Source organism: Mauremys reevesii, linkage group 3, assembly GCF_016161935.1.
Source record: "Mauremys reevesii isolate NIE-2019 linkage group 3, ASM1616193v1, whole genome shotgun sequence".
Lineage (NCBI taxonomy): Eukaryota > Metazoa > Chordata > Testudines > Geoemydidae > Mauremys > Mauremys reevesii.
The window spans coordinates 144,082,992-144,108,496 of record NC_052625.1 but is presented as its reverse complement, the minus strand read 5'-3'; the positions used below and the strand labels follow the sequence as shown (position 1 = coordinate 144,108,496).

The 25,505-nt window shown below is 42.3% G+C and overlaps 1 long non-coding RNA gene across 2 annotated transcripts; it reads left to right on the top strand.

Annotated features, from left to right (window-relative positions):
* The first annotated feature begins 923 nt into the window (after positions 1-923).
* Positions 924-22,637, top strand: LOC120402204. Of its 2 annotated transcripts, none has more exons than XR_005597058.1 (4): positions 924-970; positions 17,953-18,091; positions 21,554-21,646; positions 22,381-22,637. It is a non-coding gene; the product is annotated as an uncharacterized LOC120402204 (long non-coding RNA). The 2 variants fall into 2 exon arrangements; XR_005597060.1 differs by lacking the exon at positions 924-970 and adding an exon at positions 1,636-1,688.
* The last annotated feature ends 2,868 nt before the right edge of the window (positions 22,638-25,505 follow it).

Sequence of the window (25,505 nt, the reverse complement as noted above, 5' to 3'; positions counted from 1 at the left end):
TGACCTGCTAAACCCAGGGTTGTGAGCTCAGTCCTTGAGGGGGCCACTTAGGGATCTAGGGCAAAAAGTGGTCCTGCTAGTGAAGGCAGGGGGCTGGACTCAATGACCTTTCAAGGTCCCTTCCAGTTCTAGGAGATTGGTATATTACCAATTACCTACAATAAGTTCCAAAGCTCAAGCTGTATACATCTGCTTGGAGCTGCTCTGATCAGTGACCTACGTGGACAGAGTTTGGTGAACAACTTGCAGGCCTAGAGCCTGAACTACAACTCAGTGTTCAGTGGCACTGAGCAGTGGGCTGTCAGGAGTGGATTACACCACCTTTCTCCTGGAGCCAAGCTGGTCCCTGATTTAAATTAGAATATTTTAAAGGTTGTTTTAATCTATGACAGCTATTGCAGCAGCCAGGAATTGCCAGGGCATAACATAAGGGATTCTGGTCCAAGCCTCATTTTCCCAGGATCTGCCCCCAGAACTGGTAGCTGAGACTCAACAATCAAGCTACTTCACACCTATTGTAGAGATATGTCCTGTTAAATGGCCAGGACTAAGACCACCAATTAATTTCACAGAGGCCCCAGTGCAGCCATAAGAACATACTAACTTTTGTCCACTATCTGCTTGACCTGGATTAAAAATGGTAGCAGATAAAAAGCTCTATATCCAAACCCTTGACTCTTGTTCATCTGAATTTTGTGTATAGGCTTTAAATTCTAGTGTTATCACCCTATAATTTAAGGGGACTTTTATTTCCTCATTATGAATGTTTAGCACCCTAACAGGAGTTAATAGGATTCACCAGTCTGTAGAAGCATATATAGTCAATATTCTGCTGATTCACCATGTCCCCCAGACCAGGTGGGCCCTATTAGCTCTAATCCAGAATATAAAAGCACTTGAGTCTCTGGGACAGAAAGTAGGGAGAAAGACCAAACCAAAAACATCCTGCATGAACCCACTTTAGAAATAGGTAAGCTTAATAATATGCCCTTGTAGGAAAGGTGTTATTGTTTAAGTTCATAGAGAGAACCCCAGTAATACTTGCCAGGTATTTTGTAGTTTTATGGCGGTTTCCTATATTAAAATTTTCAACACCCTTGTTATTCAATAACAAAAGATCAACCAGACAGTAAAGTTTAAAAACCTGAGTTTGAGTTGCTCCTAGCTGGAGTTGAATAGGCATTTAAAAATGCAGTGCTCCTCAGTGTTGGCTTGGATGGTGTTTGGCTATTAGCTTACTGTCTACTGTCAGATGCCTATTCATTCAGCAGTGCATCTCTGCCAAACCAGTAGCAGGAAAAGACCCAAACAAACAGATGCTTACATCCATTAAGACCATATTACAGTAAAAGCTGTGATTTCCAGCTCTGTACCAACTGGAAAGCTCTATAAACTGGCATTTCTAATCTTGATAGAAAGTCCAGTTTATAATCTGGCTGGTGTGGGGCCAGCAGGCTCCCTACCTGGCTGCAAGTGGCAACTCATCCCTGCTGCTCCTAGGTGGGGGTGCATGCTGTCTCCACCCACAGGCACCACCCCTGCAGCTTTCATTGGCTGTGGTTCCTGGCCAATGGGAGCTGTGGAGCCAGCTTTCAGGGCAGGGTGGGGGGCAGCACACAGAGCTGCCTAGCCACACCTCCACCTAGGAGCAGCAGGGACAGGTCGCCACTTGCAGGAAGCTAGCTAAGGTGAGTGCTCCCCAGATCTGGCACCCTGAAACCCCTCCCATACCCCAACTCCCCAGCCCTGCACCCAAACTCCCTCCCTCTTAGTTAACCAGAATTTTTCATTTACAGGCACCCTCCATTCCTCCTACATGCCAGATAAAAAAAGCTTTTCCTCCATTGTCTTAATGTGGGAACTCTTAGTTTTAAAGGTCATATAATGACACTGATAAATGTAATGCATATTGTGGATCAGCAAAAGATACTAAAGCTACATTCACCTAATCTGTAGCCCCAGTTATTGCAACTCTCTGGTAGGGGACAATAAATTGTTCAGTTTTAGTCAGTTATAAATCCCTTCTGAGCTAAAGCTGCCAGCTGTGTTGAGTTTCAGCAAATTTGTGATCAGAGCTTAAATTAGTTCCATATTGCCATGCATCTCTTTCTAATCAAGTGGATTTTGGCTTTTCTCTGGATGAAACTGATCCCAGAAGCTAAACACCAAAGATTAATCCTGCACACTATTAAAGTAAATGAATAAACAGGAATGTAGAAAGTTTCAATTTTCCTTTTCAAAAGTACAGAGATGCTTATTATAAATTTAAATATCCTCTGATAGCTGTTCGAGATTTTAAGGCTGCCATTTTTTTTTATTTTCATAGGTTTGCTATGTAGGATTTTGTCACCTATGGTCTATACAACTTGTGCTCAAAAGATCTAAGTGCTCTTTCATTATTAGAGATTTGGAGAAACAACACAACTGAGATAACTAGCCTTGGAGAGTATATAAAGCTTTATCTTGTTCAGTGGTTCCCAAGCTGGGGTTTGTTAACCCCCAGGGGTTCACAAAGTGTTGCAGGGGCTTCTTGGGGGGGGGATTCCCTAATGGCATACAGAGCTGTCCCTAGGGACCCTGGCCAGCACAGGGCAAGCAGTCCGGAGCCTCTGGACTTCCAAGAGCTAAGCAGATCAAAGCAAGCATATCTATCACACTGAGATTTAAACTTCAAAACTCCTTATAAGAAATGGAAAGGGAGGTGGATATTTTTTTGCTGTTATTAAAATAAATAGGCAGCTAGTATTTAAAATTATGAACAAGTTTAAACTGTTGTAACGTGTGTTTGCCTGGACTACTCAAGACCTGAATGCTTGTGTAGGAGGAACTCTTTGAGTTGGCTTCTTAAATACCTTTATGCTGTTTCACATCTGATACTCCTTGATGAAACATAGAAGCCTTGTCTTATAACAGGCTTATTCAAAGTGATATAAGCTACAAAAGTGAGATCTTGGAAGAGTGTTGCTGTTTTCATAATATAATAAAAATACTGTTAATAATAAATAAATAGTGTAATAAGCATGTCATAAAAACACATTTTATATTTCTAAGATCACTGCTTTTTATAACTTATACTCAGATAAAGGAGAAAATCCCTGGAAATATTCATTTTTAGGAGGGGTTTGTGATATTTGACATTTTAGTGAAAGGGGTTCACAGGTTGCTAAAGTTTGGAACCACTGATCCAGTTCAAGGGTTTTGTTACAATATTAAAGAATTGCATTAAAATGATATCATGCTAAATAACTCCTCCCATTCCAGGCACTCCCTAGACTGATCCTAAACCATGACTTGGACAAGGGCTACATTTGTTTTGAGCCCGTCTATTTATTTTTTTTTGTTCATGTTAAAGTCAATCTGATTCTGATCTCTTACACTGGTTCAACTCAGCAGTAGTCAACCGAGCTGGACAGGAAACAGTTTTCTTATCCCATGAGAATTTGAGAGTTTGAAAAGTTTTCCCTTTGCAAATTCGGATGGGAAGTCACAACACAAAGTTTTGGTGCACAACTCTTCTCCCTTCCCCAATTTCAATTTGTGTCAATTAAAACATTTTGATTTTGAAACATTGTTTCAATTTTGAATGTTTTAAAATTATCAAAACAAAACAGTTACTTTGTAACTAAAATTTCTAAAGAAAATTGTTTGAAACAATCTAAATGTTTCATTCAAAAATGTCAAAATAGTTATAGATTTTTCAAAACTTTTTTCCATGTTTTCCACTATAAACAATTTTTGAAACAGATGTGTTCCAATTTCAATAAATCAGCATTTTCTGGGGGGGGAACAGTTAAATTCCCAGCAAGCTCCCATAGTCAAATATACTGGTGTGAGATCAGAATCAGGTAATTGATTTTTTTTCTTTCATTTTCATGAAATGCATAAAATTCTAGCTGGCAAGAGCTGTATTACTTATACAGTCTTTGATACAACTTTTTTTATACAGATGTGGCAGATGCAGCCATCAGAATACCTTCTACCAATTCATTCCAGTTTTAGAGTTGAAGAGAATCTTCTTATGAAGAAAACAAAACATGCAGCAGAGGTTGTTAAAGTACATTACTTCTAGACAATAGGAGAAGATGATAACATTGTCATAGAGAGAGAATCCATAAAGTTGGTATATCAACACTAGCTTTTCTGCAGTGGTACATAAATTATCCCCATATACAAGTAACCTTATCAATTATTTCAGGAGTGGGTGGGTCAGCTTTTGTGGCCTGCATTTTGCGGGAGGTCAGACTAGATGATCATAATGGTCCCTTCTGATCTTAAGTTCTATGATTCTATGATTCAATGCAGAATTAGGACTAGAATTCCTCAGACGTAGAAGGAATAATACCGGTCTCTATCTAGTGAACTAGAAGAGCTGTTCTCAATATTGTAGCAGAGAGAACTGCTACAGGCTTTTCCTGGATAGATAGTATTATGTATTTGCTTAAGACAACACAGTATAGCATACAATACAGCCAGTATTTTCTGCTTTAAAAGATGCACCACTTTTGAAGCAGCACAGGGGAAACCTTGAAAATCTTCTAACTATTTATAGAAAGGCAAACTAAAAGGTGGAGGAGGGGGAATAAAAACAGAGCCCTGGATCATTAAACAAAGATGCTGCCCCACAGGCCTCTATTAAAAAAGCAATTCAGGAAAATGTTAGTGACTATTTTCCCTCAATATTTGCCCAGCTCTAGGGATTTCCTAGTTTTTTATTTCCCATTTACCGGGTTGTTTCTGTCATAGCACTGATGGAACATATGCCATGAAATATTTGTTGTGTAAAACCACTACAAGTCTTAGAGAAAGGAGGTCACATTTCTGATGGACATCCATTAGCGAGTATGCAATGGTGTAGCTGTGTCAGTTCCAAGATATTAGAGACAAGGTGGATGAGGTAATACCTTTAATTGGACCAACTTCTGTTGGTAAAAGAGAAGCTTGCACAGAGCTGCTCTTCAGGTCTGGGAAAGGTACTCAGGGTAGCACAGCTAAATGTAAGGTGGAACAGAGTGTTTAAGAAAAGGAGTTAACACACGGTTCAAGGGACCATTTAAGGTCAAGTGGCCAACCTTGAAAAATTTCTGGACAAATGCACTACAAAACTAATAATACAGAGATACATCAACGATATTTTAATCCTCTGGACAGATAACTTACTCCATCAAAATTTCAAGAACCACCATCTATCCATTAAACTCTCTCTGGAACACTTCCACACTAGCACCAACTTCCTGGACACCACAATCGGCTTCAACAATGGATCCCTATAGACAACCATATACAAGAAACCCCTGTATCACCAATCTACCTTGATAGGTCCAGTAACCACCCCAAACACAGCAAGAAATCTGTTATCTCCAGCCAGGCACTCAGATACCACAGAATATGCTCTGAGGAGGAAGTCCAGAATATACAGCATAACACACTCAAAACTGCTTCCACCAGAGAAGTAGATCACATGATGGTATGAGTCACCCAAATATCCTGAGAGAATCTGCTTTGATACAGAAATAACTTCCCATTCCCTGACCACACACCCCTAGTTGTCACCTAACTCAAGTAACACCAACCTCTGCAAGGGGTATTAATGAAGGGTGTTTAATGAGCCACTTCACCTTGAATGGTCCCTCGAAAGATTTGTTAATTACTTATTCTAAACAGTCTGTTCCACATTGTCCTTAGCTGTAACATGCATTTCCCAGACCTGAAGAAGAGCTCTGTGTAAGCTAGAAAGCTTGTCTCTCTTTCATGAACAGAAGTTGGTTCAATAAAAGATATTACCTCACCCACCTTGTCTATCCATTAGAGAGTGCCATTTGTGGGTCTAATGGCTCTGGTATGTGCATGCAGCTCCTTCTGGCTTCAGAGTAGGGTAGCCAGGTGTCTGGTTTTTGACCGGAATGCCCAGTTGAAAAGGGACACTGGCAGCTCTGGTTAGTACTGCCAACTGGGCTGTTTAAAGTCCAGTCGGCGGTGCTGCAGGTCTAAGGCAAGCTAGTCCCTACATGTCTTGGCACGGCACTGCACTGCACCCTGGAATTGACCAGCAGGTTCAGCTCCTAGGAGGGGGGCATGGGGCTCTGTGCCCAGCCCCCACCCTGAGCACCAGCTCTGCACTCCCATTGGCCAGGAACCTTGGCCAGCTGGAGCTGGGGTGTGTGGTGTCTGCAGGCGAGAGCAGCGCGTGGAGTCTCCTGGCCCCCCTGCCTAGGAGCCAGACATGATGGTTGCTTCCAGGGTGCAGCACAGTGCCAGGGCAGGCAGGCAGGCTGCCTTAGCCCCACTGCACCACTGACCAGGAGCTGCCTGAGGTAAGCCTGTGCCCTAACCACCTGTCCGAGCCCTGAGCCACCCCCAAATCTGGAGCCCCCCCTGCACCCAAACTCTTCATCCCCAGGCTCACCCCAGAGCCTGCACACCCAGCCAGAGCCCTCACCCCCCCTGCACCCCAACCCTCTGCCTCAGCCCAGAGCCTCCCCCCACCCTGAACCCCCCCATCCCTGGTCCCACCCCAGAGCCCATACTCCTTCCCACACCCCAATCCCCTGGCCTCGGCCTGCAACTCCCTCCTGCACTCCAAATCCCTCAGCCCCACCCTACAGCCTGGAGCCCCCTTCTGCATCCCAAACACCTCATCTCCAGCCCCACCCCAGAGCCTGCACCCCCTCCTGCACCCTGAGCCCCTCATTTATGGCCCCCACCCTGAAGCCTGCACACCCAGTTAGAGCCCTAGCCCCCTGCCCAGTGAAAATGGGGGGGGGGGGTAGAGTGAGCCACAGAGGGAGGGGGAATGTAATGAGCAGGGGTGGGGCCTAGGGAAGGGGTGGGGCTGGGGTGTTTTGTGCAATTAGAAAGTTGGCAACCCTACTTCAGAGTCATGTGTTTGTACAACTTCAAGGACCAGGCTTTGGTTTAATGAAAGATAATTTTTGTTTGAATCTCTTTTTTTTGTGGGGGGGTGGGAACGTCCTACAGGCTAAGTCCTCCTCTGTCTTCAGCTGCATGCAGCTATCTTAGTACAGCAGTGCAAACTGCTTACAGGCCTCTGCAAGGGCCCACTCCAAATAGCTCCAGCCTGACTTTAAAGGGACAGCTCCCTTGGTTTTATTGCATAATTGGGTACATCTGTTTACAAAAACAGACAAACAAGTATTCAGAACTACTGCTAAACAATATAAACCCATTTCTAGAACTCTGCCCTCAGTGAGGGCTCTTGAATAGGTCGTATTTAAATATAAATCGATAATAAATCTGACCTAATAAAATATTTCATAGGTAAGTCTCTTCTCACCATGTCACTATGATATTATCTCCACTTCAAGCGCTTCAGAGAGTCATTTAGTTCTAGAGTCAGTGACAATAAACCCATCAAAGTATTCAGCTGAAGGGAAGCAACAGGGCCAAAAGGAACGGCAGCTCTAGACTCAAAGTGAATTTGGCAGCAAAATAACAGAAAATCTAGAATGAATGTGGCTGACTGAGTGTACAACAAGCCACAGGTGCATGTAGATGTAATAACTGTGATAGACATTGCAGAAGTGCTGGTGAGAGTCTGAACTTTATTTTGTGGTCTCAGTTACCTAACATGGGTCAAGGTTACAAAGGGATATAGCCCTGTCACAAGGAAAGGGTCAACTTACACTTCAGTGACTACTATGGTTGTGAGCAGCGTTAAATGCCTAAAAATAAATATTCTTGAAATAAGATGGTGACTCCAATGCTTTTATGCAAGAAAGTTCTCTTTGGGCACAGTACTAGACTAGATGTCAAGAAGAGGAGGGAAATGATACAGTGAAGTTTTAAAGGAGAGAGAAAGATGTCGGGTAACAAACACACTGTGAAGGAGCTGTATTGCACTGTGGATGAGAGCCAAAGAAGAAAGCAGGTGCAGTGAGAAATAAATGGAAGAGACGATGCTAACAAGGAGAGGTCTAGGGAAGGCATATTATCTGGTTCATCTTCTCAGCAGATTGGAAAATAACCCTATTTTCCATCTTTCTTGTGAATAAAGGTGTAAAAATATGTGAGCCTGTTTAAAAGGTAAGCAGCACGCCGTACTCTCTCAAGGCTCACCACCTTTATTTCCTTAAATTTTATGAAAATTAAGTTAATTTACTGGACTAATTTTTTCCAGGATCAGAAGAGCACAGAGATTTGATTATTTTGCCATTCAGTTCTGAGTTTGTGCACCAAGCATTTGATCCAAACCCTGTTGAAGTTAATGGAAGACTGCAGTTAACTTCAATTGGCTTTGGATCAGGCTCCACAAGAATATCAGATTCATTTTTCATGAACTGGCAGGTAATATGGTTGGTTGGTTCTTGATTTTTCAGATGGGTAATGAACTGTTTTGGTTCTCACAACTCACAGCTGAGGGTTGAGTTTTTTAATCTTTGGTGCTAAATCTCAGTCTAAAATAATATGGTCAAAGTATAAAGATCAATTAGCTCTACTTTATAACAGATAATGCATACAGCGACAGCACAGAAGTCTCGCTTGTCCTGTTTAGATAGCCGGAGAATTTTACAGTTTGATCGTCAAATGTATATGTACCGTATTGGGCCCTGAATTGAAATGCAATAGCTTGTAGCGTTCCAAATTGCAGTCTAACATGAAACTACATTTGGAACATGATAGAATTGTTATTAGAAAACCTCTTGTAGAGATCACGAGTTGGAAGGAACAGAGAATTCAATCAACTCCTTTCTTGTTCTGACAGTGAATTACAGTAACAGCTGCTTTACATGATGCCATTTACTGCACAGTTGTTCTGGAGGTATAGGTCACTCCCAATTGCTTCCTTCCTATATACATGTTTCATAAAAAGCAGAGGCCTTGTAATACTAAATATTCAAATCACTTACTGTCAGTGTAGTTATGGGATGAATTAGGCCCCTTGTATTTAAAATTGAAGACTTAGTACATGGGCTTAGCACTCACTTAAGAAAATCATCGGTGTGTATCTGAAGGAATATGGTTTAGCAATAGTAACATCTCATGACTAAAAAATTACATAAAGCCAATTTTTGCCTTAATATACACTAGGTCTACCCCACTGAAGTCAATTTACTTCACTGGAGCTCTACCAGGGATGAACTTGCCCCAGTAGGATTACACCAGTTCAAGAAGCAGAATATAGCCCATAATGTGCTTGTTAATTACACTTTTTTTTAAAACCACATTTTAATGTCATTCTGCAATAGCCTGAATAGTTCTGGTCCAGTGAAAACCTTTTACTTTTCTTGAATTATTTGCATTTTAAATCTCAACAATAATTTGTTAGTTTCTAAGGTGCCACAAGTACTCCTGTTCTTTTTGCGGATACAGACTAACACGGCTGCTACTCTGAAACCTGCATTCAAGTAGGAGTTATGGCTGAGTTCTGCTCCTTTTGTTTGGATCTGGCTCATAAACACCTAAATCACTATAATTTTACAGATCTAGCTCAAGAGAGAGGGGCTTATATTTTCAGATCAGAAGGTCCTAAATTGTATTCTTGTTTAAAATTAGGAATTCTTAGGTGGCTACAATATGGGAGCTACATGAGTGGACATAGTTTTGTTGCAGTCACCAGGTGGGGCTTTAGAGCTGGAGTAATTTTTGCCAAACTACGAATGGGGGTGGGAGCAGGAGTTTCACCTTGGAAGAAGAATGAAAAACATTTTGGAGAGAGAAAACACTGAAACTATCAAAGATGAAAATGTGCCTGCAACTCTCTGTGCACAAAACTTATTTATTGAGCTCTTTAAGGATGATTTTGGTAATGAAAAATATATTTTAGAGCAGGAAGAACTGATATAGTTCTAAAATTCTAATTCATTTGTTGTCAGCACAGAATGGTGTATATATTTATAATGTCCCCACACATTTACATCTATAGAAAAGGAAGTTGGAAACCATCTGGAAAGCTGGCCCATGTTGCATTGCATTTCTTTCTACACTGAGAGATGGAAAGGAAATCATGTTGCCAGATGTAAGGCAGTATTAAAGGTATTTTTGTAGGTAGTTTGCTCAAAGGAGACCAAGCATGTAGGTCTTGGAAACTTTATTATTAATCGTATACATTTTACAGAACATATAGAAAGGCAGGTCCCTGTCTGGAATGGCCTGCAATCTAAAAATCAACACCCAAACAAAGGAGTTGGGGGCAAAGTGGCTGGGAAGGATACAACCACTTTTGATTTTTCACATTAACCATTTGTCCTTCTCACTCATCCCTTTAAATTTCTTGTCAGTTTTAACCTATTATATATGTCTTCATTTCTACCTTCCCGAATGCTATTAATCAACTATACACTGTGGTTATTAACCACTGTTTTACCCCTTCCCATTACATTTTCATCCTCATCCCCTGAATTTGACACAGCAAGGTCAGAACACCATTGCACTCTGGCTATTCTCTGCTGCTGGAATGGCAGCTGAGTGATATTTACAGCAGCCCCAAGGCCATGTTGCTGTCTGACACCTATTCCTGAATTTAGAAAATAAGGACCCTCTGATGAATGATCTCTGTGCATTTATGATGGCACATTGTGACCTTAGGAGCTCCTTCTATGCCAATGAGCAAAGGGCACACCCAACACGCTGCTGTCAGAATATTTAGCCAAACAGTATCTTTTAAAGTATCTCATTAAAAACTGGTGATATGCTGGTCATGAATCTCTCTGCGTGATGTGTATAAAGAGTGTGTGTATATTGGTAATATGTTCTTTAAAATTGTTGTGGAGGCTGTTGGTAAACAAATGGACAAAAGAGAGTTGTTTTGTTTTGCTTGTGTCTCCACTGTAAATTCAGCTTGGCTTAACAGTGAAATATTCGGTGAGTTTAAACTAAAAAAGGAAGCTTACAAGACATGGAAATTTGGACAGATGACTAGAGAGGTGTATAAAAATATTGCTAGAGCATGCAGGGGTGTAATCAAGAAGGCCAAGGCACAACTGGAGTTGCAGCTAGCAAGGGACGTGAAGAGTAACAAGAAGGGTTTCTACAGGTATTTTAGCAACAAGAAGAAGTTCAGGGAAAGTGTGGGACCCTTACTGAATGGGGGAGGCAACATAGTGACAGATGATGTGAAAAAAACTGAAGTACTCAATGCTTTTTTTGCCTCAGTCTTCACAGACAAGGTCAGCTCCCAGACTGCTGCACTGGGCAACACAGTATGTGGAGGAGGTAAGCCACCCTCAGTGGTGAAAGAAGAAGTTAAGGGCTATTTAGAAAAGCTGAACGTGCACAAGTCCATGGGTCCATATCTAATGCATCCAAGGGTGCTGAGGGAGTTGGCTGATGTGATTGCAGAGCCATTGGCCGGTATCTTTGAAAATTTGTGGGGATTAGGGGAGGTCCCGGACGATTAGAAAAAGGCAAATATAGTGCCCATATTTAAAAAAGGGAAAAAAGAGAATCTGGGGATCTAGAGACTGGGCAGCCTCACTTCAGTCCCCGGCAAAATCATGGAGCAGGTACTCAAGGAATCCATTTTGAAGCACTTGGAGGAGAGGAAGGTGATCAGAAACAGTCGTCATGGATTCACGAAGGGCAAGTCATGCCTGACCAACCTGATTGCCTTCTATGATGAGAGAAATGGCTCTGTGGATATGGGGAAAGTGGTGGTTGTGATATATCTTGACTTTAGCAAAGCTTTTGGTACAGTCTCCCACAGTATTCTTGCCAACAAGTTAAAAAAGTATGGATTGGATGAATGGACTATAAGGTGGATAGAAAGCTGGCTAGATTGTCGGCCTCAACAGGTAGTGATCAATGGCTCCATGTCTAGTTGGCAGCTGGTATCAAATGGAGTGCCCCAGGGGTTGGTCTTGGGCTGGTTTTGTTCAACATCTTTATTAATGATCTGGATGATGGGATGAATTGCACTCTCGGCAAGTTTGCAGATGACACTAAGCTGCGGGGAGAGGTAGATACACCGGAGGGTAGGGATAGGGTCCAGAGTGACCTAGACAAATTGAAGGATTGGGCCAAAAGAAATCTGATGAGGTTCAACAAGGACAAGTGCAGAGTCCTGCACTTAGGAAGGAAGAATCCCATGCATTGCTACAGGCTGGGACCGACTGGCTAAGCAGCAGTTCTGCAGAAAAGGACCTGGGGATTATGGTGGACGAGAAGCTGCATACGAATCAGCAGTGTGGCCTCGTTGCCAAGAAGGCCAACAGCATATTGGACTGTATTAGTAGGAGCATTACCAACAGATCGAGGGAAGTGATTATTCCTGTCTATTCGACACTGGTGAGGCCACACCTGGAGTATTGCATCTAGTTTTGGTCCCCCCACTACAGAAGGGATGTGGACAAATTGGAGAGAGTCCAGCGGAGGGCAACGGAAATGATTAGGGGGCTGGGGCAGGTGATTTACGAGGAGAAGCTGAGGGAACTGAGCTTGTTTAGTCTGCAGAAGAGACAAGTGAGGGGGGATTTGATAGCAGCCTTCAACTACCTGAAGGAGGGGGGGTTCCAAAGAGGATGGAGCTCAGCTGTTCTCAGTGGTGGCAGATGACAGAACAAGAAGCAATGGTCTCAAGTTGTCGTGGGGGAGGTGTAGGTTGGATATTAGGAAACACTATTTCACTAGGAGGGTGGTGAAGCACTGGAATGGGTTACCTAGGGAGGTGGTGGAATCTCCATCCTTAGGGGTTTTTAAGGCTCAGCTTGACAAAGCCTTGGCTGGGATGATTTAGTTGGTGTTGGTCCTTCTTTGAGCAGGTGATTGGACTACATGACCGCCTGAGGTCTCCTCCAACCCTAATATTCTATGATACCAGAGACAATGGAAGTTCATTTGCATATGAGTCCACAGAAAAAACAAAATTGAGAGGAGGGTGAGGAAGACAGGTTGGCATCAGCTTCCTGGAGTACAAGCAGCAAGGGGGAGAAACTTTATCTGGGGCTACACTTGAAAGGTTTACTGGACTATTAAAAGAAGGGGAGAGAACCCTTCTTAAGGAAGGGACTTAAGGAACAAAAGAGGCCAGAGGTCTTGAAATCTGTGAAAGATGGATCCTTTAGCCACGTGGGTTGAGATGCTAAGAAACTGTCTGGGAGCAGAATTATAATCTATTAAATTTTAGACACTAGAAATTGTTTTGTTTTTTTGTTTTTGTTTGCAACCATTTTCTGGCTATTATCTCTGCTTAGTATCACTTAATCTTTGTTATTAATAAACTTATTTATCATAAATTCATCTCAGTGTTAAAGTAAGCTGTGCATCCTCAGTTGAGCCAATAGGCTTGTGTATATTGTCTCTTTGGAGACTGTAGACTTGCTAATTTCTGTCAGTGTGAAGTGAGAGGGACTGGACGCTACAGAGCTGGGATCTCAAACTCAAATCACCACGAGGGCCACATGAGGACTAGTACATTGGCCCGAGGGCCGCATCTCTGAAACCTTTTCATACAACGATACAGAAGTATAGTAAAAAATGAAGAGTAATACAGTATGCTATTAAAAGTCAATGTATTAACTTTTTAAAAACTGTAATGCGAAGAGAGAGATTAATAAAATATAAACACCTGTAACTATTCTTTATGTGGTCAGTAACACTGATGATGATCTACACTAATAGTCTATCAACATAGCTGTTGTGGCAGGAACTTTTCAAAGTAACTATATTCATACAAAATATGTTGCCATTTTTAACAAACATTCTTCCCAATTACTCACAGCAAAGAATCATACATGCTGAACTTCATACCTCAGACTACTCGTTTAGTCCATGAAGCCCCACCTCTTCCAACCCCTTCCCCAAAGTCCCCGCCCCAACTCCACGCCTTCCCTGCCCCTATTCCAATCCCTTCCCCAAATTCCTGCCCTGGCCCCACCTCTTCTCTGCCTCCTCCCCTAAGTGGGCCGTGTCCCCGCTCCTCCCCCCTCCCTTCTGGAAAGTCCTAAGTCTCCAAACAGCTGTTTGGCATCAGGAAGTGCTGGGAGGTAGGCGGAGGAGCGGAGACGAGGCATGCTAGGGAGGTTGGGAGGGAGGGGAGCTTGGCTGCCGGTGGAGTCAGCGCCTATGGCAGGCCGCAGGAAATAACTCGGGCCATGTGTTTGAGACCCCTGCTATAGAGAGATGTTTCTGGGGAACTCTGGAAGGGGGTTCACTGAATGTTACCTGCAAGGCAAGGTTTAGACTGGCAGAGCCTCGAAGAGTTTGCTAGTCCGTCAAGCAGACAGGTGTGGCAGACAGTTTAAGCTCCAGCAAAACTCTTTCTTGCTAAGGCAGAGTGGTAACAGTGGCTTATGGTTTTGGGCTCCCTGAGGAGAGCATGTTTTAATGAACATTAACGCTCTAGAATTCACAGCTGTAAAAATAAGATGATGTGAAATAAAAAGATGACTACCTCAGTTTTTCAGATTCATAAACATTATTTCAGGATTTGGCTGTATGATCACTGTATTCTGCAAAAGTGGAAAATTTATTTAATATGAGTATGCTGCTTCTGAAGATTTCAAGAAAGACTTAAAGGCTGAACAAGACTCTTTTTGTTCAGTCCAGCAAGTAATCATTATCAGCCAAAAAAAAATGAGAGTCGAGTTGTGCAGGAATCCTAAAATTGCACCCAAAATGTGGATCTGGGAATCTAAGACATGTGGCTGGGATACATAGTTCAAGGAATTATTGGGCTCAGAATCCATGGTTGGCTGTTTGAGGAGCAGGACGTTAATTGGCATGGGAACATGGCTATGCAGCAGGTAGAGAACCCCTCTACTGTCTCAACTTTGTAAATCAGGATCAACATTCTCCAGCCTAACACATGGCTGTGAGTGGATTCTGCACCCTTATGGCAATGTAAAGGTAGGACAGGATTTGTCCCATAGGCACCGACTCCATGGGTGCTCAGCATCTACCAGCTACCCGCTAATCATCTATTTGGCAGGCCCCACCAATCAGCTCCTTTCCCTCCCCTCCAGTGCCTCCCACCCACTTCTGATCAGCTCTTTGTTGGTGGGTAAGAGGTGCTGGGGGTGAGGGGAGGAGCAGGGTCAGGAAGAGGTGGAGCAAGTGTGGGGCATACTTGCGGGTGGGGGGGAGCGGGGGTGGGAAGGGGCAGGGGCAAAGCATTAGGTGAGGGGTGGAATGGGGGAGGAAAGGGGTGGAGTGGGGTGGGGCCTTGGGCAGAGTGGGCGTGGAGCACCCCCAGGGAAAGCTGAAAGTCGGCACCTGTGATTTGGCCCATAACATCTACTGAGATCTGCAGCAGCAACTTGAGCAGAGTTAAAGGGTATTAGTATCTAGATAAAATACAGCTTGATAGTCTTGATGGGAAATATGGGATTTTGCCCTGAGTATGTTAACAAGCAAAATGCCATTCTTTGTGGTTTACCCCAATGTGTAAAACATCTTGTGTTTTAGCTCTGGTTCTCCATTGCTTTATTCCAGTTTTACACTAATGTAAGTCATTGGTTACAATGGAGTAAAGACGTTGTGAAATGAACAAGAATTGTATGCTGTGCTTCGCGGTTCACTCATTTGGGTCTTGTTGCATTTCATCCCCTGTCCTTGGTCTAAGCATCACAGTGTCTATTTAGATTGTAAACTGCTCAGGGCAGGGACTCTACTCTTTTGTTTATCTGTAAAATGTCTAACATATTTTTGACAATAATAATCACAACAGTATTTTCAGAGCAGCAGTCATGTGAGAGAAGAAGCTGCACATGTGAGAGAGACATGAAAAGTTGTTTGTTCAATATGTCACTGTTTTTTATAATTCATCTGCATGTATGAGTCCTACACACTCACCACAGCACATAAGAAAGTTGAAAATCCTCAGTAAAACTCCCAGGAGAGACTTAGTTATGACCAAAGGCATTACATAGCATTTGGTAATCCATAAATGCCAGTTCACTAGGTACATTGCATATTATAGAATCAGACCTTTTCTGACTGAAATAAATCTGATTGCTGAGAGAACATTTCTGGGTAGGAAGGCATGTGAGTGTGCATCTACCTTCAGAGAACAGCAATTACAGCTAAGTCATTTTAATGCACTTTCTCTAAAGATAGCTGAGCATTTTTGGTTGGGGCTTTTCCCTTTTGCTGGTGCATGTTATCACAGCTATGGGCCACAACTGGGTACTTATGTTTTATCTCATCCAATAGGAACCACACCTGCCTTGTTAAAATAATCCTGAATAGAAATTGATAGTGTTCTGCAATTGTAGGAAGAAATAACTCCTAGTAACATTACAGAACACTTCATAATTCAGACACTTAAATTTCCATGTTTGGAGGCTTTCCTGCTCCAACCCAGGAGAGACTGTTGCCTGAACTCTATTTCCTCTCCTGCCATCAGTGCTAATTCTTTCAACCCAAAGCTCTTGGTAACTTTTACTCTACGCGAGGTGGTGTCAGGAAATAAATCAAGGGAGACACGGCCGTCCGACCGACAGATGGCTGGCACAAACAGGACAACACAAGAGTGCTTTCACTTAAAGCTACACTTTACTTAGTCTCAAGCACCAACACACATCTGCAACAGGTTAGTAAAACACCCCCAACCCTTGATAATTACCAAAGCTGAGTGTGGCTCTCAAGTGAAACAGCGGCAGACTTCTGGTGGCCAAATCTTCTGTCTGCCAGTGGGGACCACAAGATGTATCCAGAGGGAGAGTCCAAAAAGAGTCCCCAAATGAGTCCAACTATCTCAAGCTTTCCCCCCTTTATTTATACATTAGTAATAGAATGACATGTCCCTTAACAAGTTTTCTTTAAGTAAGCAGTTCCAATGGGCAAGAGGCTCCTTCTGATTATTGATTAACCAGGTGTGGTTTTTTCCAGAGTTTACAGCCTTGAGACCCCAATAGACATTCCTGAGGCACATCCTGCTCTTTTAAAATGCATGTATCAGCAACTTTAACACAATTCTTATCAGGAAGGACGTGGGGTCAAGCTGCCTTTTCTGTTGCACCCCAAAGCTCCCCCTCCACCTTTAACAATAAGCCATAGTGGTTTCAGGCACTTTACTGGTTTGCCAAAGTCTCCCGGTACACTAACTCAACTGCTTCTGTGCATCCTCTTTCACAACCTTTTTTTCTTTTTACCTTTTTTCCTTATTTTTCCTTTTGTTCTTCCTCCTGATCTCCTTTCTCACAAATCTTCTGCTTTTCTCGCCTTCCATCTCTTCCCTCCTCTTTCCTTCCTTGGTTCTGTCACTTCCTTTCTCTTAGCTCTCCTCCACCCCCAACTTCTTCATTGTTTCATGATTCTTTCCCCCTATTCTCCCTTTCCTGTCTCTTCCTTCTTATGCTCATGTGCCACACAACATGGCTCCCTGTCTGTTGCCATAGAGACTGAAGGCAACAAGGCTGTGTTTTGCCATCTAAAGCAAAGGGAAAGAACCCAGGGCCTGAAATGGGAGTGGCAGCAGCAGCAGAGAGATGAAAATAAGCACTAAGCAAATCACTGTCTCCCTGCAACTAGAGAACCTTAAATGGGTCTGATCTCCCTATAGTTTGGAAATGTTGGCTGTAAGCTTTTTATTTGTTTGGCTATATATAACCAATCTCTGCTATGAGAGTACAGAGAACTGTTGCTATACCTAACAAAGAGAGTATATGACTGTCACAGAGTGGCCTGGCTCCTTGTGCCTAGTAATCTGTCTTCCAGGTGATGAGTTTGGGCTTAGGTTGGTGGCCAGGTCAGGTGACAGGCATGACATGATGGTAGCCAAAGACTTTCTGACCCTCTGTCAAAGGGAACCTGCTCATGCAGGGGGCACTTGGGACTAGAAAAGACCTAAAAGGGGCCTGAGGAGCTGAGAGAGACTGTTGATACAAGGATGAAGAGGAGAAACCTTCAGGGAGGCTCCCGAGGAGACCTAGCTTAAGAGAGGGCAGGGAACAAGTTCTCCTAGACCAGCCAGAGGAAAAGATAGGCTAAAGCTTCCTGCCTGGACTGGATAGTGTAGATGGGCGTTGAAGGGAGTTGATACTTGCACTTTGTTTACAGTTCAATCTGGGACGTGCAGCGAGGGTGAGAGGAAGATGCCATGTACCAACCAGGTGTAATAGAGCGTGGAGCCCAGTGAAGGTGAAGACAGCATGTGGCCCCATGAGGGAGCTCTTGATGGAACAAGGGAAGACCCAGAGTAGGTTGCAGGATATATTTGTTTTTCTGAACTGCGTTTTATTAAACTAGATTGCAGAAGGTGTTTTTCTCAACTTGCACAAGAGTCTGGGACAGTTTGTTGAGAATCTCTAAAGTGGGGAAACTGAGGTAGTGGCAGAGTCCAATGCCAGAGGAGGTTATAGTGACAGACAACTGAAAGGCTGTCCCAGAAACTAGAAGAGCTAGCATCTAGAATAAGATACTAGTATAATAAATTAGCTATATTTTCTATGCCTTTCATACTGTATGTATTCATTATTTTCCACAGAAAATAAACATCTCCTGGTTTGCTTTCGTAGAACACTCAGAGCCTGAATTTGGATACTCAAAGGAATTTATAGACTCATTTATGCACCTCAGTGCTGATTAGTGTCCAAATGCTGGATTTGAATGTCCTTTTAAGGTGCCAAAACTTTAAAAATGGGCTCCCTGCCAATTTTGTCAGTGATAGATGCCTTAGAAATACCATAGACATGGACAGTATGTTTTGAAAACTGGTGCTTTGAAGTTTCCGATGCTGCTCTGAAAATGTCTTGAAAAATAGGAACATAGGAATTGCCAGATTGGATCAGATGAGTGGTCTGTCTAGTCCAGTATTCTGTCTCCAACAGAGACCAGCACCAGATGCTTCAGACTAAGGCTATGTCTACACTACCGCAGTAAGTCAACCTACGCTACGCAACTCCAGCTACGTGAATTATGTAGCTGGAGTCAACATACCTTAGGTCGAGTTATCGCGAGGGGTCAACGGGAATAGACTATGGGGTCGACTGGAGAACGATCTGCAGTCGATTTGGCAGGTCTTTACTAGACCCGCTAAATCGACCGCCGGTGGATTGATCTCACAGCATCGATTCCCACTGTAGTGTAAACCTGCCCTAAGATGCAAGAGATTCTATAAATACATTAGGAGCAAGAGAAAGATGAAGGAAAGCATAGGTTCATATTTAGCAAGGAAGGAAAGGTAATAATGAGCAACATCAAAAAGGCTGAGGAGTTTAATGCTTATTTTGCTTCAGTATTCACTACAAATGTAAAGTGTGACTGGATATTAACAACAAGGGGGAAAGAACACAAGCCAAAATAGGGAAAGAACAGGTTCAAGAATATTTAGATAAATTGATGTATTCAAATCAACAGACCTAATGAAATTCACTCTACAGTATTTAAGGAACTATCTAAAACAGTCTCAGAACCATTAGCCATTATCTTTGAGACTTCCTGGAGGATGGTGATGTCCCAGAGGACAGGAGAAGGACAACATAGTACCTATCTTTTAAAAAGAGGAACAAAGAGGACCCAGTGAACTGTAGACCAGTCAGTCTAACTTCAATTCCTGGACAGATATTAGAACAAATTATTAAACAATCAAATTGTAAGTAACTAAAGGATAGTAGGATGATAAATAATAGCCAGCCTGGATTTGTCAAGTACAAATAATTCCAAGCCATCCTAATTTCCTTTTTTGACAAGGTTACTGGCCAAGTAGATGGGAGGGAGTAGTAGACATGATATCTTGATTTGAGTAAGGCTTTTGACACAGTCCCACACAACATTCTCATATGCAAAGTAAGGAAATGTGAACTAGATGAAATTACTATAAGATGGGTGCATAACTGGCTGAAAGACTGTACTTAGAGTAGTTATTAATGGTTCACTGTCAAACTGGGAGGACATATCTAGTGTGGTGCCACAGGGGTCTGTCCTCCATCTGGTATTAGTCAATATATTAATGGCTTGGATAGTGGAGTGGAGAGCATGCTTTATAAAATTTGAAGATGACACCAAGTTGGGACAGTGTCACCACCTCTGGGGGTGGTCTCTCAAGGGGCCTCAGTTTATCCTGACTGATGCTCGGTAGTTTGCTCTCACTCAGGTCAGTTCTTGGACCCTCACTTTCAATTGGGAAAGTGGGAGGCCTTCTGTTTTTGGGCTTACAATCTTCTGGCTCTTTTCTCGGAGGCAGCCTGGTGTACGGCAATTGCAACCTTGCTGTTCCAGGCCTTACTGCCTCCTTTTCCTTCTCTGCACTCTCCCCTTTCTAACAGGTCTTGTTTTCTCTGTTGTTTGCAGTGGTGGGTGCCTGCCTCCATGACTGGCAACTCTCACAGCTGCATGGGGTTCTGATCAAGCTGCTTGCTTGTAAACAGTAGAGATTCTCCTCCCCCCATTACAGATGGGTTGTAAGCACTCTGTGGAGGACAGAATGAGAATTCAAAACAACCTTGACAAATTGGAGAATTGGTCTAAAATCAACAAGATCAAATTTGATAAAAACAAATGCAAAGTACTACACTTAAGAAGGAAAAAATCAAATTCCCAACAACAAAATAGGGAATAACTGACTAGGCAGTAGTACTGCTAAAAACAACCAGGTATTATAGTTGATCATAAACTGAATACAAGTCAACAATGTGGTGCAGTTTCAAAAAGGCGAATATCATTTTGGGGTATATTAACAGGAGTGTGGTATATAAGACACAGGATGTAATTGTTCCACTCTACTTGGCACTGGTGAGGTTTCAGTTGCAGTACTCTGTCCAGTTTTGGAGTCCACACTTTAGGAAAGATATGGATAAATTGGAGAGAGTCCAGAGGAGATCAACAAAAATGATAAAAAGTTTAGAAAACCTGACCTATGAGGGAAGGTTAAAACTGGCCATGTTTAGTCTTGAGGAAAAGAAGACCGAGGTGGGATCAGATAACAATCTTCAAATATGTTAAGGGCTGTTATAAAGAGAACACTTGTTCTCCACGTTCACTGAAGTTAAGACAAAAAGTAATGGGTTTAATCTACAGTCAGGGATATTCAGGTTAGATATTGGGGTTGTGGTGGTGGTGGTGGTGGAGAATCTAGCCATAAGGATGGTCAAGCACTGGAATAGGCTTCCAAGGGAGGTTGGAGAATCCTTGTCATTGGAGGATTTTTTAAGAGCAGGTTAGACAAACAAGCATTTAATAGCAGATTAGTCAGGGATGGTCTAGATATACTTGGTCTTGTCTCAGTGCAGGGAGCTGGACAAGGTGACCTCTCAAGGTCTCTTCCAGCTTTACATTTCTATTATTGTATGATTAGTGTATCAACCTTTTTGTCTTGATGTAAAGTCTTCCCATGTTATACTGAACGGCTCTGGATCTTATTTAGGCCTTTCACAGCTAGCAAATGTAAAGAAAAATTGATTGGGATATCTAAAACTGACTAATGGCGTAAAGAGACTTTTACATAAGATGTAATTTAGTAGGTAATAGAAGCGTGGCTCTAAACCATTTATATTGTACAAGCAGTAGTTCTTCCAACTGCTAAATTACTCCAAATGTTCAAGTATTTCTTTAAAAAAAATGAATCCCTTGGAACAATAAGTGACTTCTAAAAAATATTTTTTTGGTTTAAAAACAGATCAATCAAATATTTAATTAGAACTGCATTTTCTATCTTTGGCAGTGAACAGTCAGTGACAGATGAACAGTGTACCCCTCCCCCCACATTCTTCCAAAAGAGAGGAAAAAACAACCCAGTGACTATCTTTTTAAGCAGGTGAGCAGTATTTTCTACAAGTAATTAAGTTAAAATGAGAAGTTACAGGCTTAAACTCTATCACATGATGAACTTGTTATAATAGTATAACAAGAATACACTTCATCTACTTTTAATGGAGGATCTGTATGTGCCCATCGAACACTGAGACACTCTGCAAAAACAATGAGATACTTGTGGCACCTTAGAGACTAACAAATTTATTTGGGCACAAGCTTTCATGGGCTATAACCCACTGCATCAAATTCATGGAGTGGAAAATACAGTAGACAGGTACATATACACAGTACCTCAAAAGATCGGAGTTGTCTTACCAAGTCGGGGGTCAGTTCTAATGAGACAATTCAATTAAAGTGGAAGTGGGCTATTCTCAACAGTAGAATACCAAGGGAGGAAAAATCACTTTTGTAGTGGCAATGAGGGCAATGTAATCAGGGCAGCCCATTTCAAACAGTTGACAAGATGGTGTGAGCAACAGTATGGGGAAATTAGTTTCTGTAGTGACCCATCCACTCCCAGTCTTTATTCAGGCCTAATTTGATGGTGTCCAGTTTTCAAATTCATTCCAGTTCCACAGTTTCTCGTTGGAGTCTGTTTTTGAAGTTTTTTTTTGTTGAAGAATTGTCACTTTTAAGTGTTATTGAGTGTCCCGGGAGATTGAAGTGTTCTCTGACTGGTTTTTTAATGTTCTAATTCTTGATGTCTGATTTGTGTTCATTTATTCTTTTACGTAGAGACTGTCCGGTTTGGCCAATGTACATGGCAGAGTGGCATGGCTGGCACATGATGACATATGTCACATTGGTAGACGTGCAGGTGAACGAGCCCCTGATGGTGCCCAAGTAGCAGAGTGAGTAAGGTGCCTCTTTACCCCTCCTTCCCTCCCCGAGCCAGGGTGAGAGACAAACTCTGCAGATGCACCTCTGAACTCTGGGTCTGCACTGACCAAGGAGAGCAACTGTGAGTGAGGTGCAGAGAAGGGTCGGGCACATGAAAGGGACTTTTGGGTTGCTGGACTGAAGAACCTGAGGGGAAAAGGACACTGTCCAACTTACTTGGGGGTGGGTCTTTTGCTCATGGTTTATGTTTATGAACCCTGTTTGCGGTGTTTTCCCAAATTAATGCTGAGTTACTTTCCTCCTTTTATTAAAAGTTTCTTTTCTACACTCAGAATCTGTGCTTGCAAGAGGGGAAGTATTGCCTCTCAGAAGCACCAAGGGGCGGTGTGTAATTTTCCCAGGTTACTCAAGCCAGTTCTGTGTTGTATTGATGGAAGAGAACTCCTAGATATTGAACCTGGCCCTGGTTGCTGCTGGCTCCACCTGGCAGAAGAGTTACAGATACAATCAATAAAGCTCCTAACTGATCTACCTCACTACAAGCATCAGTGCTTGGAGGTTTGTAGAGTTGGGCCGAATTCAAATACTGATCTTTTTAGCATTTTTATAATCTTTAGTTCCCAGCTTGTTCTCTTACTACTTTAACATTTTTAATGAGTTTGTTCTTGGCTTTTACACCTCCTTTCCTCCCACACACACTTCTTTACTGTCTCCAAAATGTCACTCTGAATACTGTAAATACAATGGTAGCTTCTGAATCAAAATATAAGAATAAGAATCTATTTTTGAGCTGATGTTGTTGAAACATCAATAGTGGTGACATGAAATAGAGTGCTATGGATTCCTAGTGGATCACCATCCTCAGCAACTGAAGTTGATTGAGCTGTCAGTTTTAATAAGTATCAGGATTATTTGAGTATCTTTCTTGATCATGTGACATTAGTGACCCTGGAATCTTTCTCCTTAATGATATAAATGATGTGAAGGAACATACTGTAGAGCGTCATTAGTGAATACTTGAGAGAGTCCTTGGCTAAATAATAGCCTGCCATTACTCTTAAAATGGGAGACTACTTTATGATACATGTGAGCCATCAATTTTGTTGTCAGAAATCTTGAATTTGCTTAAGACTGGTAAAGAAAATTGCAAGATTAATTGTGTGTGGCTGCTTGTGCAGAGCTCGACAGTTCATAATGTAATTGTAATATGCTCACTAATAAAACATTTCCGAGCCTATATATATAAAAGCACTCTGCTTATTTGCATAGAAATGGCAGGGCAAATAACACATGTTCCCTAGACATAGAGTGGTTTGAGAGATTTCCTGGCTATTTTAGAAAAGGGAATGGTGTGATCTTTCTTTGAGCTGTAAAGGAACATGATTAATTTAGTGGCCTCGGAACTTGATCTTTGGGAAGGGCACCTAATTGATATACATTCTGTTCTTCACTAGTGAAACAGTGCTTTGGCCTTTCCTCTTTGTAGCTGTGCCAGTGCCAGGACATTAGAGAGACAAGGTGGGCGAGGTAATATCTTTTACTGGACCAACTTCTGTTGGTGAGAGAGAGAAACTTAGCTAACCAGAGCTCTTCTTCAAATCTACACAGAGCTCTGGGTAGCTCGTAAGCTTGTCTCTCTCACCAACAGAAGTTGGTCTAATACAAGATGTTATCTCACCCACCTGGTCTCTCTAACGGCCTTTCCTGGTGATCATTATTTCTTGAAATACCACCTGCATAAGTACTGCACTTACAAAAATTTCCTTTCAACTGTTGAGATACTAATTTGCTAACATGGAAACATCACTTCCAGATGTATCATATCTGAGAATTTCATCACATGTGGTAAAAGAAAGCACCTGCAGGTAAATTCTGGGTATTAATGCATACATCATTGATTTAAGTACAAAAAGATTATACCTGTATTTCCATATCTCCTTTTTGGGTTGCACTGGCCATTTGCAGGTCCCCCATTGACAGAAGTTACAGAAACCTTGTACTGCTACAATCCCCCACCAGGCAGGCTTTCTACCTTGGGGGAAGGAGGGCAGGGCTGTGGCCTGCTAGCATACTCTGGGATCAATATAGCCTATTTTCCTTGTCCTGTTAAATTGTCCAGGGAAAATAGTATAATGCAATGTTAATGAACAGATTTTTTTTTCTAAAATATATTTTTAAACTAAAATATTTGAAAATAGCTTTAATGTGGTCACAGCTTAGACATACTGGTCAAAATCTCTACTGGTGTACATTGGTGGAGTTCCACTGACTTGAGTAGCTATCATTTATATTTATACACCTCTACCTCGATATAACGCTGTCCTCGGGAGCCAAAAAATCTTACCGTGTTATAGGTGAAACCACGTTATATTGAACTTGATTTGATCCGCCGGAGTGCGCAGCCCTCCCCTCCCCCGGAGTGCTGCTTTACCGCGTTATATCTGAATTTGTGTTATATCGGGTGGCGTTATATCAGGGTAGAGGTGTACTAGCAGAGAACCTAGCCCATTATGTTACTTTGAACTAACACATCACACATAGAAAATGCAATGTGATTGTTCTTGCAGTGGGAGGCCACTTACCTTGCAGGGATTCTCAAACTGGGGATCGTGACCCCTCTGGGGGTTGCAAGGTTATTACTTGGGGGGGGTTGTGAGCTGTCAGCCTCCACCCCCACCTTCGCTTCCAGCATTTATAATAGTGTTAAATATAAAAAAGTGTGTTTAATTTATAAGGGGGGGGCGGTCTCACTCAGAGGCTTGCTGTGTGAAAGGGGTCACCAGTACAAAAGTTTGAGAACCACTGTGGGAATGAGGATAACCCAGACACTGGAATTCAGAAAATAATCTTTTAGAAAAGACTAAAGAAGAGGGAGGAATTTAAGGGGGAAATACACATGGAACATAAGAGGTGGGGGAAAATAATTCTCTACCTCATTTTTACTCTCTCCCCAAATAGGTGCAAATTCTGTCTATAAACATAGTAGAAAAGGAATCTGAAACATGAGTAAGTTGCTGCAC